Source organism: Triticum urartu, chromosome 6A (genome assembly GCF_056163025.1).
Source record: "Triticum urartu cultivar PI428250 chromosome 6A, HENAU_Tu73, whole genome shotgun sequence".
NCBI lineage: Eukaryota > Viridiplantae > Streptophyta > Magnoliopsida > Poales > Poaceae > Triticum > Triticum urartu.
In genome coordinates this window covers 56,670,338-56,687,415 of record NC_141878.1, presented here as the reverse complement: position 1 = coordinate 56,687,415, position 17,078 = coordinate 56,670,338, and the positions used below count along the sequence as shown (strand labels likewise).

At 43.1% G+C, this 17,078-nt stretch overlaps 2 pseudogenes across 1 annotated transcript; both read left to right on the top strand.

The window, feature by feature from the left end:
• The first annotated feature begins 2,880 nt into the window (after positions 1 to 2,880).
• On the top strand, positions 2,881 to 10,123 carry LOC125529794 (putative F-box/kelch-repeat protein At1g15680; annotated as a pseudogene). The gene is made up of 3 exons (XR_015609548.1): positions 2,881 to 4,116; positions 7,866 to 7,965; positions 9,807 to 10,123. The product of XR_015609548.1 is annotated as a putative F-box/kelch-repeat protein At1g15680 (transcript).
• A 661-nt stretch (positions 10,124 to 10,784) lies between these two features.
• Positions 10,785 to 15,698, top strand: LOC125529795 (uncharacterized; annotated as a pseudogene).
• Positions 15,699 to 17,078: the final 1,380 nt, after the last annotated feature.

Here is a 17,078-nt window from a genome sequence, read left to right as displayed (position 1 = left end):
CGAATCTCAATATTCATATCACAATTAAGAAGATTTGCATTGAAATTATGCCAAGTAGCACTCCGCATCAAAAATTCTCTTTTTATCATTTACCTACTCGAGGACGAGCAGGAATTAAGCCTGGGGATGCCTGATACGTTTCCAACGTATCTATAATTTTTGATTGCTCCATGCTATATTATCTACTGTTTTGGACTATATTGGGCTTTATTTTCCACTTTTATATTATTTTTGGGACTAACCTATTAACCGGAGGCCCAGCCTAGAATTGCTGTTTTTTTGCCTATTTCAGTGTTTCGAAGAAACGGAATATCAAACGGAGTCCAAACGGAATGAAACCTTCGGAAACGTGATTTTCTCACCGAACATGATCCAGAAGACTTGGACCCTATGCCAAGGCATCAGAGAGGCGGTCACGAGGGTGGGGGGCGCCCCCCTGCCTCGTGGGCCCCTCGATGCTCCACCGACGTACTCCTTCCTCCTATATATACCTACGTACCCCCAAACGAATAGATACGGTGCCAAAAACCTAATTCCACCGCCGCAACTTTCTGTATCCACGAGATCCCATCTTGGGGCCTGTTCCGGAGCTCTGTCGGAGAGGGCCGTCATCACGGAGGGCTTCTACATCATCATAGCCTCTCCGATGAAGTGTGAGTAGTTTACCTCAGACCTTCGGGTCCATAGTTAGTAGCTAGATGGCTTCTTCTCTCTTTTTTGGATCTCAATACAAAGTTCTCCCCCTCTCTTATGGAGATCTATTCGATGTTAATCTTCTTTTTGCGGTGTGTTTGTTGAGATCGATGAATTGTGGGTTTATGATCAAGTCTATCTATGAATAATATTTGAATCTTCTCTGAATTCTTTTATGTATGATTGGTTATCCTTACAAGTCTCTTCGAATTACCCGTTTGGTTTGGCTAACTAGATTGGTAGTTCTTGCCATGTAAGAAGTGCTTAGCTTTGGGTTCGATCTTGCGGTGTCCTTTCCCAGTGACAGAAGGGGCAGCAAGGCACGTATTGTATCGTTGCCATCGAGGATAACAAGATGGGGTTTATTTCATATTGCATGGATTTATCTCTCTACATCATGTCATCTTGCTTAAGGCGTTACTCTGTTTTTAACTTAATACTCTAGATGCATGCTGGATAGCGGTCGATGAGTGGAGTAATAGTAGTAGATGCAGAATCATTTCGGTCTACTTGTCACGGACGTGATGCCTATATACATGATCATGCCTAGATATTCTCATAACTATGCTCAATTCTGTCAATTGCTCAACAGTAATTTGTTCACCCACCCTAGAATACTTATGCTCTTAAGAGAAGCCACTAGCGAAACCTATGCCCCCCGGGTCTATTCTCATCATATCAATCTCCATCACTTTAATCTTGTTTTTTTTACTTTGCCTTTACTTTTTACTTTGCATCTTTATACCAAAAATATTATATCTATCAGATCTCACTCTCGTAAGTGACCGTGAAGGGATTGACAACCCCTAATCGCGTTGGTTGCGAGTAGTTATCGTTTTGTGTAGGTACGAGGGACTTGAGCATGGCCTCCTACTGGATTGATACCTTGGTTCTCAAAAACTGAGGGAAATACTTATGCTACTTTGCTGCATCATCCCTTCCTCTTCGGGAAAAACCAACGCAAGCTCAAGAGGTAGCAGACACAACCGTACATAACGTTGCTTGAGCACATGACATAAGTTGCCAAAATGCCTGGCAATAGTTGCTCACACATAGAGGAACTCTGAGGATTATGACACGGAGTTGCTTGCAAGACATACCAGTTTTTGCCTAAATATATCCAGTCTTTCGCATTACTAGTACAACTATTGTCGCCTACCCCCCATATGCAGGATAGAGAATTGCTTTTTCAGTTGTTCATGTACTGTATGCCCAATAGAGTCTGTGTTACTAGATGTTGTAGTGCAAACGTGGACACAATCATACATAAAGTTGCTTGAGCAAATCACATAAGTTGCCTAGTTGCCTGGCAATAATTGCTCACACATAGGGGAAACTCTGAGGATTATGACACCACATTTGTTGCTCAAACAAATGACATAAGTTGCCTGATTTTCTGTCAAGAGTTGCTTGAACTACTGAACCCTGCAAGTGTTCGCCCCAGAGTTGCCTGCCAAACATGTAGCTGTTGCTTCGACTTAACTGTCAACTTGCTAGTTTTTTCCTCATACTAGTCTTTGCGATTTGGCATGGGTTCCCTTTTGCCCATGTAGTTTTTCCGAAGTTTTAACATCTACTGCACTTTTTTTTTCTACATCTCATATGTATGTTCTCCAATTTCCAGGTGATGAACGAGCAAATAAGCATGAGATGAGAGATAGAATGGGAAAAAATAGAGGGGGGAGAGGTACAAATCTTACCTCTTGTGTTGATCAAGTTTCCCCCCTGCTTCAGTTTCCAGCCTCTAATGGCACAGGCATTGCAGATCTATGCAATTTCTAGGAGTTGAGAGGAGTTTCCTTGGGGAAGAAGGAGGAGGAAGGGAGGAAGAAGAGAAAAGGGGCGGTGGGCAATGCCAGTCGCGTGGTGGTGAGGCGAAGGGTGGGTTTTGGGTTTGGGGACGAGTCACGTGATCGGAGGGAGGAGGGCAGCAGGGGGAGGGGACCAGACCGGTCTGGTCGCGGTGGGATTTGGGTGCTTTTGATTCCCTTTCCTGTTTGCACGGGGGGACCAAAAGTTTCCTAATAAAGCAGGTTACCAGCAAATCCTAACGGGCACTTGGTTGCCCACTAGACGTGTCCTAATAAAAATCTCTTTACTGCAGTTTTTTAGGGGTCTTCACTGCAGTTCAGCATCATTTATTTTGCACCCACCGTGGGCTTTAATGTGTCCAGCCCACGACACCTAACCCTAACCCTAGGTGTTGGGCTGTGGATCGATATCTTCATCGTCGCTCTACTACTTCACTTTCACTCCAGCCGCCGCCGCCGCATCAGTAGCGAGGGTGAGATGACGACCAGCCGCCACCGCCATGCCCGCTCGCCGGCTGTCGCGCCGCTGTACAACGACGACCTTCTCTCCGAGATCCTCGTCCGCCTTCCCCCGCAGCCCTCCTCCCTCCCGCGCGCCTCGCTCGTCTGCAAGCGCTGGCGCCGCCTCGTCTCCGACCCCGCCTTCTGCCGCCGCTTCCGCCTCCGCCACCGCCGCAACCCTCCTCTCCTCGGGTTCTTCGACATATTTGGTAACATCTCCTTCATACCTACTCTGGAGGCCCCCAACCGTATCCCTCCCGGCCGCTTCTCCTTGCAGCTCGACCACGGGGACGGCGACTTCATGTCCCTTGGATGCCGCCATGGTCTCGTGCTCATCTACCTTACGAAGCGTCTCCAGATCCTGGTGTGGGACCCCGTCACCGCCGACCAGCACCGCCTTGCCATTCCCCCGGGGGTTGCGGCATGTGGGGGCAAGACTCCGATCAACGGGGCGGTGCTCCGCGCTCCTGGAGACGTCCAACACTTCCAGGTGGTCTTGGTAGTGGCATACGATGACGACCAACAACACAGACGAGCGCTCCCTGTGTTTACTCGTCGAAGACCGGCTTATGGGGAGATCCCATCTCAACACTCCTTCCATACCAGGCAGTCCAGGCCGATGTATTCAGTTTCCCCACCCTCGTTTCTACGGATGTCGCTGTGCTGGCTGGAGATTCCCTTCACTGGGTGCTTGCTGGGAATTTCAATGGCATTCTCGAGTTTGATTTGGAGAAGCAGAGGCTAGCTGTGATACGGCTGCCAGACGAGGTCAACTGCTGGAAGCTTATGCGGGCAGAGGGCGGTGGGCTTGGTCTCCTCGGGATGTCAGACTCAAACGGCAACACCCAGTTATGGAAGAGAAAGACCAATTGTGATGGTGTTGCTTCATGGGTGCTTGGAAGGACTATTGATCTGGAGAATATACTTCCTCTGAAACCAGAGGAGAAAGGGACCATTGCGATACTAGGGCTTGCTGAGGACAATAATGTGTTGCTGCTGTGGACAATTATTGGTCTCTTCGTGGTCGATCTTGAGTCATTAAAGTTCAAGAAGCTTTTTCAAACTATGATAATTTCTCAGTATTATCCATTTGAAAGTGTCTACACTGCAGGTAATACCATGTCTTACGTCGCGACTGTTGAAATTATGTTCACATCATTTTGTGTTAAGCCGACAATTTTAAGTAGTGTCGTACCATTTGTTTATTTTGCTGCTTCATGACCTGCAGTGTCATGTACTTATGTCCTGATGCTTGTGTACTCCCTCTGTTCCCTATTATAAGATGTTTTGGATATTTCAATATGGACTACATACGGACTGAAATGAGTGAACAAACACACTAAAGGGCGTCTATATACATCCGGTTCAGAAAAAATAGAACATCTTATAATAGTGAACAGAGGTAGCTTTTAATGTAATGATTATAATCTAGAAAAAATCTATTAGTGGTATCTAATTTACTTTATGTTCTTTAGCCTGCCAGTTCCTACCATATGAATATCCATACAATAAAACAATCATTACCTGTGTGAGGAAATAGACAATGATAAGCACTTTGTTGTACAATAACTTAACTAAGTGTTATCGTTACCTGCCTAGTGGTGGATGCAGTCCTATTTTTTTGACTGATGTGATGCACAACAGTTAGAAGTTGACTACATAAAAAACCAGCTTGAACCAACTAGGTAGCTCAATAGGTACATTTGGACGCTTAGTTAGGCCTAGCTATATTTCTTTCATTCAGTATTGTCATATCTGCTGATATTGTTTATATGGTCTTAAATCCATAATTAGGACCTGTTCGGAGGTACTCCGCTCCACAGCTCCACTCCCGGAGCTGGTGGAGTTATAGTTGAAATTTGTGGAGCGCCAGTTTACTGGCTCCGCAGCTCTCCGGAGCTGGTGGGATTCCGAACGGCCTCTAACTAGATTTTAAATTTTGGTGCATGTTCGAGAAAAAAAACAATGGACACCAAGATTGGCAAAAAAAGTGATAGCTATACTAAATTTCGCTGTTGCTGTGTTTTGATATCTGCAACATGCTGCTGCTATACATGACTTAGCTACTAATCAAGTCAGGGTGTTCACTTGTGACAATTGCCAACGTTCTGTTGTTTTGAAACCAGTGATAAATAGCATGTTTACTCGATGTTCAGGATATCGGTAACTTGTAGCTGCTCGGTCGGGTGAGGAATAGGGATTAATCGGTGAATCTATCGGCAACCCATTTACCGGTAGGTTAATTAGGGCCATATCTATATATCTTAGCTACATATAGCAATAATGCAGCAGCAGCAGCAATAAAGAAGAGGCAATAAGCAGCAGCAGCAGCAATAAAGGAGAGACAATAAGCAGCAGCAGCAGCAATAAAGGAGAGGCAATAAGCAGCAGCAGCATATAGCACAGAGCAGGAGCAGCATATAGCATAGCACAAAGCAGATTAGCATGTAGCACAGACTGTTATATGCTGATCTGCAGGTGCTGGTCTCGGGGAGGGGGGCGGCGAGCTCGAGCAGGAGGAATAGGCTCGGTACCTTGATCCTTGAGCAGTGCAAGCGCCTCTGCCGGATGGCGCCGGCAGATGCTTGGGACGGCGGCAGCTGCTCGGAGAGGGGGGCGGGGGCGGCTGCTCCTAGCCTCCTCAAATGAGGGTTACTACGGGAGGGGATGGAGAGTGAGAAGGGAGGGAATGGGCTGACCTAAAACACCCAGTTTTGGGGTAAAGGAGGGAATGGGCCAAAATTTTGGAGCCCAAATTTCTCTCTCCCTCTATTCAGTTAATTGGTCTAGTGGGATAAATCGGCCTGGAAGCCGATTAATCCCTCTCGACCAGTTAACGCGATGGATAAGGTGTTGTTTCATCCGTGACCTACGGATTCAGGATTAACTGGCCGGTTACCTTCAATATCGGCCGATATTTTTAACAGTGTGTTTACTAGTACTCAACTGAAAGAGAAACGAGTCTGACCTTTTTGGTAGGTACAATTTCAATGAAGATTATAGTTCTACTTGCAGACGAGGTGGATCCTATCTTCTGGGCACCTTGCCTATAGATCCTGGTAGAAGTGCCATCTGATTATGTCATTGCAGTTGGAGAGTCCCAGCTGTTTTTCTTTTCTTTGTGTTCGAACCTGTTTCTTGCTAGGACATACAGCTTTTTTTTTCATGCCAGGACATACAGCTGGCTGGATCAACTTTTTTTTATTCGATTAGTACTAGTTGCCTGCTGCAGGATCTAGGTGATGAACATTGCCGGACCACCTTTTTTTGTTTGATGAGTCATGAGTCTTTAGTTGGTTATTGAAGGATCTAGATGATCAATGTTTCTGGATCATTGATTAGTTAGGTTATGGCCAGCTTGTTTTCAGATGAGAGTCCATTTGGGGATTTTGATCTCTAGGTGTCCGATCTTGTTACGTGGACAAGGCTTCGAGATCAAGTTGGCAAGGGGTTTGCTTTATGCCTATATCAAGTGCAGGCTTTGGCCATATGTATCGAATTTCGTGTTGAAAAGCAGAAGGGTCGCATCAAATCCGTTACTTTTTAGTTGTTAAGTTCCTGAGAGGGTATGTGAGAGTTGCTAGTGTGAACATTGATCTAATCAATATGGGTGCCAGTTATGGCTTCAGTTCTTGCATCTTGCTTGATTTGAAGTGTATGCTGCGACTAGTTTATTGTTGCTTCGTCGAGCACCGTGAAAGATTGGGCGCCAACACCCTTGCTTTACCGTCTTGCTAGTTTGTGCCTCATCACAAAAATAATATCAGGTAGCCACATGTTTTTCCTCGAGATAAAATAATATAACAGTTCGAAGTTGAAGACAACTACATGAAAACTAGAATGAACCAACTGAAATATCAAATAGGTAGCTCACTAGGTGCGTTAGAAGCTAAAAGATAGTAATATTTCTTTCATTCAATATTAGTATCTATCATGGATTATGAGTCCAAGGACTAGTCAAGACTAGTCTATGAGTCTCAACTCCAGGGCCGACTACACTTCAGTGTCGACTAGTGCCGATTAGTCACACTTAGTCTATGAGTCTCAACCTCGGAACGACTCGTCAACTCGTAAACCTTGGTTTGGTATCTATACTTATCTCACTAGTAATCTTAAATCCATAACGATGAATTTTCATGAAATTTACTAGATAATTGTTCCTTTTACCACATTTAGGAGAGGGAGTAGCAAGTCTGTTTGTACTAGGGAAAACCAATGCATCGAGTTCATTTCTTTTTTCAGGCTAAATTTGTTTGAAGATAATCTAAATCTGAATCATAGTTTTAAATAGCGCGCTAAGCCTCTTAGCGGCGGACCTTTTCTAAATGCTATAGCGTGCTATAGCGAAGCTATAGCGAGCTATTTAAAATGTTTGTTCATTTGTTTGGATCAAAGTCTCTTAGCGCCAGACCTTCTGTAAATGCTATAGCGTGCTATAGCGGAGCTATAGCGGGCTATTTAAAACAGTGATCTGAATAGTCTAGGTCGCTTTTGTTGCTAGAATTTATTATGTGATCTTTTTCAGGCTAAATTTATTTATATATAATCTAAATATTAATAGCTTTGATCTATATTTTCCAATATGGCATGGACTGAGCTTAAAAGTTATGTCTCTTCTGAGTTCTGACCAGCTAATGGTCTGAGTGTGCATCTTCATTTTTGTGATAGTAATCAGTTTATACTGTTTTTAAATATTCATTAACTTTGACAGTGGGTATGTTTTTTTAATATATTCCTAATGTTGTTTCAAAATTGATTCCTTTTTTATTTGAACTACAACTGTGAGTTCATCTAAACATCTTCTTGATGCCTCTTGTATCTATTTGGCTTTTCATTGGTTTTGACTTCTTATGCTTGCAGAAGCAGACATTGCTGGTGGACATGATGGAGCTGATCTTTTGCACAAGACATAAGATGGATTGTCCAGTTATATATGCTATGTGATGTACCGGTTGAGCAGGTAAGCATATCTTCTGCATGTATGTTGTGGTATCTGAACTGTTCTTACAAAATGTACTACTTTGCCTTTTGTTGTCATTTCTCAAGTACCAAATTGCAAGAGAGAACTCTTCAGATTTTCTCAACAATTCTTTGCTTAGATATAGCCCACCTCCTATCATGCTTTGATGCCAGGCTAAATCTTGAATCTTTTCTCCATACTCCCCAAGTTCCTGCTAGTTGTGCTGAAGGTCGGGCCTGATGCAGTGGTAGTCTCTCCACTTGTGACCTGGAGGTCCTGGGTTCGAACCAGCCTCCTTGCAGAATTACTATGCAAGGGTAAGGCTGTCTAGAAATTCCCTTTCCCACCCCACCTAGTGTTGGAGCTTTCAGCACTGCCCCCCCCCCCCCCCCCCCCCCCCCCTCAAGTTCCAGCTGGTAGTGAGTGGGTTCTTCCCCCTCTGGTGATGTAGGACCGTTACTCCTTCCCTGTTTATGCATATATTTGTGCCTGCCCAGAGATTAGAGTGATTTCATGCAGGTAGTAGCAAATGAACTACCAACCCTCTGTTGTGCTTCTGCGATATAGTTCTGCTTTACTTTTACTCGTTGCTGCATTACCTTTAACTTCTGTTTTATGTGGCCATGGTTCTATCATGTCCTAGTTTGGTTTGAATGTTGTAGCGTCTACACATGTGATTTATAACTAACACTACCTGAGCATTTGGTTTCATATTTCTTTTTTTATATGGACTTATAGAATTGCCATTTCATGTTGCTGCTTATTTTGGATCATTGTGATACCTACTGAACTACGACTGTCACAATATTTGAAGAGTATATACCTTCGTTAAATCTTATACTGCTGCTTATAGAAGAGTTTTATGGATGACTATTTTAGTTTTAGGTTGTTTTGTTAAACATTTTCCCAGCATGTCATTTGGTGTCTGCCAAACTTGCGTAAATATGTAATTGGCTATTAGCCACTATTATTATTTGGCAGCTCCAAACTATAGGTAGTATGCTTTCTGTGGAGTATTTTTTTTCTTCAGTGTTGGCCACTCTTTAATACTTCATACAAAACACAAGATCAAAACAAAGTGACTAGATTCACTATAAAAACTGTTTTTTTATCAATAATGCCATTTTTTATTTTTACTAGCATGTTACCATTAAAATAGTGGTGAAAGTATTGCTTGAAACGGTAGAGAGTAAAACAGAAGTCATTTTAATTTGGACCAAATGAAGTTTCTGGTATAGTAAGAAGACGCCTGACCCCTTGCTTGACCCTTGTATTGCAAGAAGTTGCTGAAATTCGATTTGTTAGTGACTAGCTAGCTCATCTCTACTCTTATAAAAGACCGAGTTGGTGATGATGGTGTGTCTGCCATTGTGTAATATAGACTGTCCGATCTATATCTGACAGATAAAAAACAAACTATTACAATTTTGCAAAAAGATACCCGCACCTCTCTCCACACTTGCAGATAAGGACTTCTCTCGTTCATCCTTTTCTCTCACAAGATAAACTACTCATACAAATGTATCTTGATGTTCCGTGCAACGCACAGGCATCTTGCTAGTTCATTTCTAAAAAGCATGCCATGTGCTAGAAACCAGACATCTATGCTATCTTACTCCACGAGCCTCTACGCAGACCAAATGTAGCCATAAACTCGACGGTGTGCTACTGCACTGCAGATTACCTGTTCTCTGTTTCAGTTGTTTGTTCTGTCTAATAACTAATAATGCTGAGGGTTCAACATTTGGGACTTTTTGACATGATTTCCACAATTCTGAAGCTAATGTTTTTCTGTTTCAATAGTGCATTTTGTTTGACTGATGATACTGCTTGCTCCGCAGGATCTACAGTTACATTCTGTTGGCTGAGATGCAGAAGTTGGTTGTCAAGTGTAGTTTCTTCCATCTGTATGCTCGACGCCGAGATTGAGCCTCTATGTAGCATGCACTCTTCAGCTCTGAAGTGAACCTGTAGGAATTAATCGTTTGTTGCTAATGTCCTTAGACATTCGTCGACTGGCATGAAGGCGCATTGGCCTGCTTTCGATCTAGTACTTGCCTCGTGGTTTGCTTAGTTTGCCTTGTGAGGCAAGCATGTTGTCGTGAGCTTAACTATCAACTGACGTTGCTTGCATTTTATTATCTTCTGTGTTTCAATAGCTCAGTTTGATTCAAACTACATTGCGAACATCGTATTTAACAATAGATAGTATAATTAGGTTAAAACTACATTGCTCATTACGAATTTAAACTAGTCTGATGAAAGCTTGATCACTTCTGCCTCGGTCACCCTCCTGGGTGGCCTGGCCTCCTCGGCATCATCAAGCACCTTTTGGTACAGCTTGAGCAGACGGCGGTCCTCGACGATGAGCTTTGGATGCATACGCCGGAGGTTGGCCATGTACTCTTCATCGGTGCATGCTGCCTCGAGCTGCTCGAACGCCTCCAAGTGGCCGGAGACCACTCGGGAGTTGCGTGTGCTGAGGGGGAAGTTGAGCTTTCCTTTCATGCCATAGGGCGCTACCGCCTACGCTCCACTGATTGTTGGTGTCAGTGTCTTCGATTCAGACACCCATTCCCCCCACAGCCGCTGCCACATGTCATGGTACTTAGACATGTCGACTCTGAAGGTGTAGGATTGGGGGGGGGGGGGGGGGGGGGGGGGTGTGGCATCGTCTGCGCTGTAGATCCGTGCTTCAAATCAAACGCGATGCCCTACGGCTGTTCGATCCTGCCATTTTGAGGCAGCGCTGGCCGGTTGGAAGCATCGTCGGAGGTGGGGCGGATTTGGGTAATGATAGAGAGGAAGTGTTGCATGGGATGGATTTGAGCATCAGCGAAGAGGATGTGGTGTGGGGGATGGGGAAGGGGAAGGGTGCCCAATGTGTGGAGTAAAAAATTTACGCCTCTATAGCCTTGGAAGGATAGGAAAGGAAAAAAATTATATAAGACCAAGTCTTACGGTTAGCAAGTGAGACCGGTCCTGATGGATGACACGTGTCATTCACAAATCACAAAGCATCCAATCTCTCCCTCCCTCCTGATTTTAAGTGAGGGGTGGAGATGCTTTGTGATTTATGAATGACACATGTCATCCATCAGGGCGGGTCTCGCATGAGACCTGGTCTCATAGAATTCTTTTCCGATAGGAAAGGTCTGATTAATGCCTTTAAATTGGAATTTTATTCCTCTAGAGCATTTTAAGAGATAAACAACATGCAAACAAATGAAAAACATACTAATTTTTTTATTTTCCTATTCAGTTGACAAACCCAGGTACTTTTTCTGTTAGATCTTGAACAAAGACGCTCAGTACTTCGCCTCTCAACTCATTTGGACACCCCTTGCTTAAATAAGCTGAGGACTTGTCTAAATTTATTTTTTGCCCTGAGGCTCTGCAATATAATTCCAACGCTGATATTATTTTCTGGGCTGCCTGTACATTAGATTTTATAAAAAAAAAAAAGCTATCATCTGTAATACTATCTTCGTCTAGGAAAAACGTCTTATATATTATGGACGGAGGGAGTAGTAAATAACAAATGACTTATTTTTGTCGTTGTTGAGACTTGAGAGACGCTAGAATCACACTAGTTTCAGAATCATTTTATTTAGCACCCAGCGTGGGCTTTGAATCGTCCAGCCCACGACACCTAACCCTAACTGTTTGGGCTCTCGATCCATATCTTCATTGTCCCCCTGCGGTCTGCACCTCTACTTGACTTTCGCTCCAGCCTCCGCCGCCGCATCAGTGAGTGAGGAGGGCGAGATGACGGCCCGCCCCCGCTGGACGACGACGACCTGCTCCCCGAGATCCTCCTACGCCTCTCCCCGCAGCCGTCCTCCCTCCCGCGCGCATCCCTCGTCTGCAAGCGCTGGCGCCGCCTCGTCTCCGACACCGGATTTCTCCCGCCGCTTCCGCCTCCGCCACCGCCGCAACCTTCCTCTCCTCGGGTTCTTCGACAGGCACCTCTCCTTCTCGCCTACTCTGGAGGCCCCCAACCGTGTCCCTCCCGGCCGCTTCTCATTGCAGCGCGACGACGACGACGACGACCACTTTGTGCCCCTTGGATGCCGCCATGGCCTCGTGCTCATCTACATTCCGGCGCGTCTTTAGATCCTGGTGTGGGACCCCATCACCGCCGACCAGCACTACATCGCCATTCCCCTTGCGGTTGTGGCATGTGCGTCGAAGACTCCGGTCAACGGGGCGGTGCTTCGCGCTGCCGGAGACGTCCAACACTTCCAGGTGGTCTTGGTAGTGGCATACGATGACGACGAACAACATAGACGGGTGCTCGCCTGTGTTTACTCGCCGAAGACTGGCTTATGGGGAGATCCCATCTCAACACCCCTTCCATGCCAGGCAGTCCAGGTCGATGTAATCAGTTTTCCTACCCTCGTTTCTACGAATGTTGCTGTGCTAGCTGGAGATTCCCTTCACTGGCTGCTTGCTGGGAATTTCAATGGCATTCTCGAGTTTGATTTGGAGAAGCAGAGGCTAGCTGTGATACGGCTGCCAGACGAGGTCAACTGCTGGAAGCTTATGCGGGCAGAGGGCGGTGGGCTTGGTCTCCTCGGGATGTCTAACTCAAACTGCAACACCCAGTTATGGAAGAGGAAGACCTATTGTGATGGTGTTGCTTCATGGGTGCTTGGAAGGACTATTGATCTGGAGAATATACTTCCCCTGAAACCAGCGGAAAAAGGGGCCATTGTGATACTAGCGCTTGCTGAAGACAATAATGTGTTGTTGCTGTGGACAATTATCGGCCTCTTCGTGGTCGATCTTGAGTTATTAAAGTTCAAGAAGCTTTTCGAAACTATGATAGTTTCTCACTATTATCCATTCGAAAGTGTCTACACTGCAGGTAATACCATGTCTTATGCCACGGTTAGAACAAAACTAAGTTGTGTTTTGATAAGTGGCTGATGAAATTATGTTCACATCATTTTGTGTTAAGCCGACAGTTTTAAGTAGTGTAGTACCATTTGTTTATTTTGCTGCTTCATGACCTGCAGTGTCATGTACTTATGTCCTGATGGTTGTGTGGTACTCCCTCTGTTCATTATTATAAGTTGTTTTGGATTTTTCAATATGGACTATATACGGACTGAAATGAGTGAACAACACACTAAAATGCGTCTATATACATGCGATTCAGAAAAAAATTAGAACATCTTATAACAGTGAACGGAGGGAGTAGCTTTTAATGTAACGATTATGAGTAGAAAAAAAATCTATTAGTGGTATCCAATTTACTTTATGTTCTTTAGCCTGCCTGTTCCTATCATATGAATATCCATACAATAAAACAATCATTATCTGTGTTTGAGAAAATAAACAATGATAAGCAATTTTTTGTATAATAACTTAAACTAAGTGTTATAGTTACCTGCCTATTGATAGATGCAAGAATTGTCTACTGGTACTGTTTGTGCATGGCTTCAGCCCCATTTTTTTGACTGATGTGATGCACAACAGTTGGAAATTAACTACATAAAAAACCAGCTCGAACCAACTAGGTAGCTCAATAGGTACATTTGGAAGCTTAGTTAGCCCTAGCTATATTTCTTTCATTTAGTTTTCTACATCTGCTGATATTGTTTATGGTCTTAAGTCCGTAATAACTACTTGATTTTAAATTTTGGTGCATGTTCGAGCAAAAAAAACACCGGACATCAAGATTGGCAAAAAGAAGTGATAGCTGAACTAAATTTCGCTGTTGCTGTGTTTTGATATCTGCACATGATGCAGCTATATATATGCCTTAGCTACTAATCAAGTCAAGATGTTCACTTGTGACAATTGCCAACGTTCTGTTGTTCTGAAACCAGTGATAAATAGCATGTTTACTGGTAGTGAAACTGAAAGAGAAACGAGTCTGGCCTTTTTTGTTGGTACACTTCCAATGAAGATTATTGTTCTACCTGCAGACGAGGTGGATCCTAACTTCTGGGCACCTTGCCGATAGATCCTGGTAGGAGAAGTGCCATCCGATTGTGTCATTGCAGTTGGAGAGTCCCAGCTGTTTTTCTTCTCTTTGTGTTCGAACCTGTTTCGTGCCAGGACATACAGCTGGCCGGATCACCTTTTTTTTGGCCGATTAGTACTAGTTGCTTGCTGCAGGACCTAGGTGGTCAACGTTGCCGGACCACCTTTTTTTGTTCGATGAGTCATGGGTCTTTAGATGGTTACTGAAGGATCTAGATGATCAGCGTTCCCGGGTCATTGATTAGTTAGGTTATGGCCAGCTTGTTTTTAGATGAGAGTTGAATTTTGAGTTGAAAAGCAGAAGGGTCTCACCAAATCCGTTGCTTGTTAGTTACGTTCCTGAGAGGGTATCTGAGAGTTGCTAGTGTGAACATTGATCTAATCAATCTGGGCGCCAGTTTTGGATTCAGTTTCTTGCATCTTACTTGATTTGAAGTGTATGCTACCACTATAGTTCATTGTTGCTTTGTCGAGCACTGTGAAAGATTGGGCGCCAACACCCTCGCTTTAGCGTCTTGCTAGTTTGTGCCTCATCACAAAAATAGTACTCCCTCCGTTTCTAAATATATGACCTTTTAGAGATTTCAACACGATCTACATACGGATGTATATAGACGCATTTTAGAGTGTAGATTCACTCATTTAGTAGTCTGTATTGGAATCTCCAAAAAGGCTTATAGTATTTAGGAACGGAGGGAGTATGAGGTAGCTGCATGTTTTTCCTGAAGATAACATAATACAACAGTTCGAAGTTGAAAACAACTACATGAAAACTAGCTTGAACCAACTGAAATATCAAATGGGTAGCTCACTAGGTGTGTTTGAAGCTAAAAGACAGTTCTATTTGTTTCGTTCAATATTAGTATCTCTACTTATCTCGCTCCTAATCTTAAATCCATAATGATGAATTTTCTTGAAATTTACTAGATAATTGTTCCTTTTTCCACTTTTAGGAGAGTCCTGCTACGAGCGAGTAGCAAGTCCATTTGTACTAGGGAAAACTAATACATTGAGTTCATTTCTTTTTTCGGGCTAAATTTGAAGTTAATCTAAATCTGAACTTGCTAGAATTTATTATGTGATCTTTTTCAGGCTAAATTTATTTGAAGATAATCTAAATATTAATAGCCTTGATCTATATTTTTCCAATATGGAATGGAATGAGCTTAAAAGTTATGTCTCTTCTGAGTTCTGACCAGCTGATGGTCTGAGTGTGCATCTTCATTCTAAAAAAGAGACTATGGCATCTTCATTTTTATGATAGTAATCAGTTTATACTGTTTTTTGAATATTCATTAACTTTGACAGTGGGTATGTTTTTTGTAATGTTCGTAATGTTGTTTCAAAATTGATTCTTTTTTATTGGAACTACAGCTGTGAGTTCATCTAAACATCTTTTTGATGCCTCTCGTATCTATTTGGCTTTTCATTGGCTTGTTATTGGTTGTTTGACTTATGCTTGCAGAAACAGACATTGGTGGTGGACATGATGGACCTGATCTTTTGCACAAGACATAAGATGATTGTCCAGTTATATATGCTATGTGATATACCGGTTGAGCAGGTAAGCATATGTTCTGCTGTTCTGCATGTATGTTGTGTTATCTGAACCGTTCTTAAAAAATGTACTGCTTTGGCTTTTGTTGTCATTTCTCAAGTACCAAATTGCAAGAGAGGATTCTTCAGATTTTCTCTACAACTCTTTGCTTAGCTATAGCCCACCTCCTATCATGCTTTGATGCCAGGCTAAATCTTGAATCTTTTCTCCATACTCCCCATATTCCTGCTGGTTGTGCTGAAGGGCGGGCCTGGCGCAGTGGTAGTCTCTCCACTTGTGGCCTGGAGTCCTGGGTTTGAACCAGCCTCCTTGCGGAATTACTATGCAAGGGTAAGGCTGTCTAGAAATTCCCTTCCCCAGACCCCACCTTGTGTGGGAGCTTTCAGCACTGGGTACCCCCCCTCCCCCTTCCCCCCAAAGTTCCTGCTGGCAGTGAGCACCTCCAGTGATTGGTGATACAGGACCGTTGTGCCTGCTCAGAGATTAGAATGATTTCATGCAGGCAGTAGCAAATGAACTACCAACCGTCTTTTGTGCTTCTGCGATATATTTCTGCTTTACTTTTACTCGTTGCTGCATTACCTTTAACTTCTGTTTTCTGTGGCCATAGTTCTATCATGTCCTAGTTTGGTTTGAATGTTGTCCTGTCTACACAAGTGATTTATAACTAACAATACCTGAGCATTTGGTTTTGAAATTCTTTTTTTATATGGACTTATAGAATTGCCATTTCATGTTGCTGCTTATTTTGGATCATTGTGATACCTACTGAACTACGTCTGTCGCAATATTTGAAGAGTATACCTTCGTTAAATCTTATACTGCTGCTTATAGAAGAGTTTTATGGATATGACTATTCTAGTTTTAGGTTGTTTTGTTAAACATTTTCCCAGCATGTCATTTGGTGTCTGCCAAGCTTGCGTAAATATGTAATTGGCTATTACCCACTATTATAATTTGGCAGCTCCAAAGTATAGGTAGTATGCTTTGTCTGGAGTAAATATTTTTTTTTCAGTTTTGGCCACTATTGATGTTTAATACTTCAGCAAAACACATGATCAAAATAAAATTACTAGATTCACTATAAAAACTGCCTTTCTCAATAATGCCATTTTTTATTTTTACTAGCATGTTACCGTTAAAATAGTGGTGAAAGTATTGCTTGATACTGTAGAGAGTAATATAAAAGACATTTTGGACCAAAAGAAGTTTCTGGTATAGTAAGAAGACGCCTAACCCATTGCTTGAGCCTTGTATTGCAAGAAGTTGATGAAATTCAATTTGTTAGTGACTAGCTAGCTCATTCATTTTTACTCCCTTTGTTCCTAAATATAAGTCTTTTTAGAGATTCCAATACGGACTACATACGGAGTAAAATGAGTGAATCTACACTCTAAAGTATGTCTATATACATCCGTGTGTAGTCCGCATTGAAATCTCTAAAAGGGCTTATATTTAGAAACGTAGGGAGTAAAAAGCATGCCATGAGCTAGAAACCAGACATCTATGCTATCTTACTTCATGAGCCTCTACACAGACCAAATGTAGCCAAAAACTAATA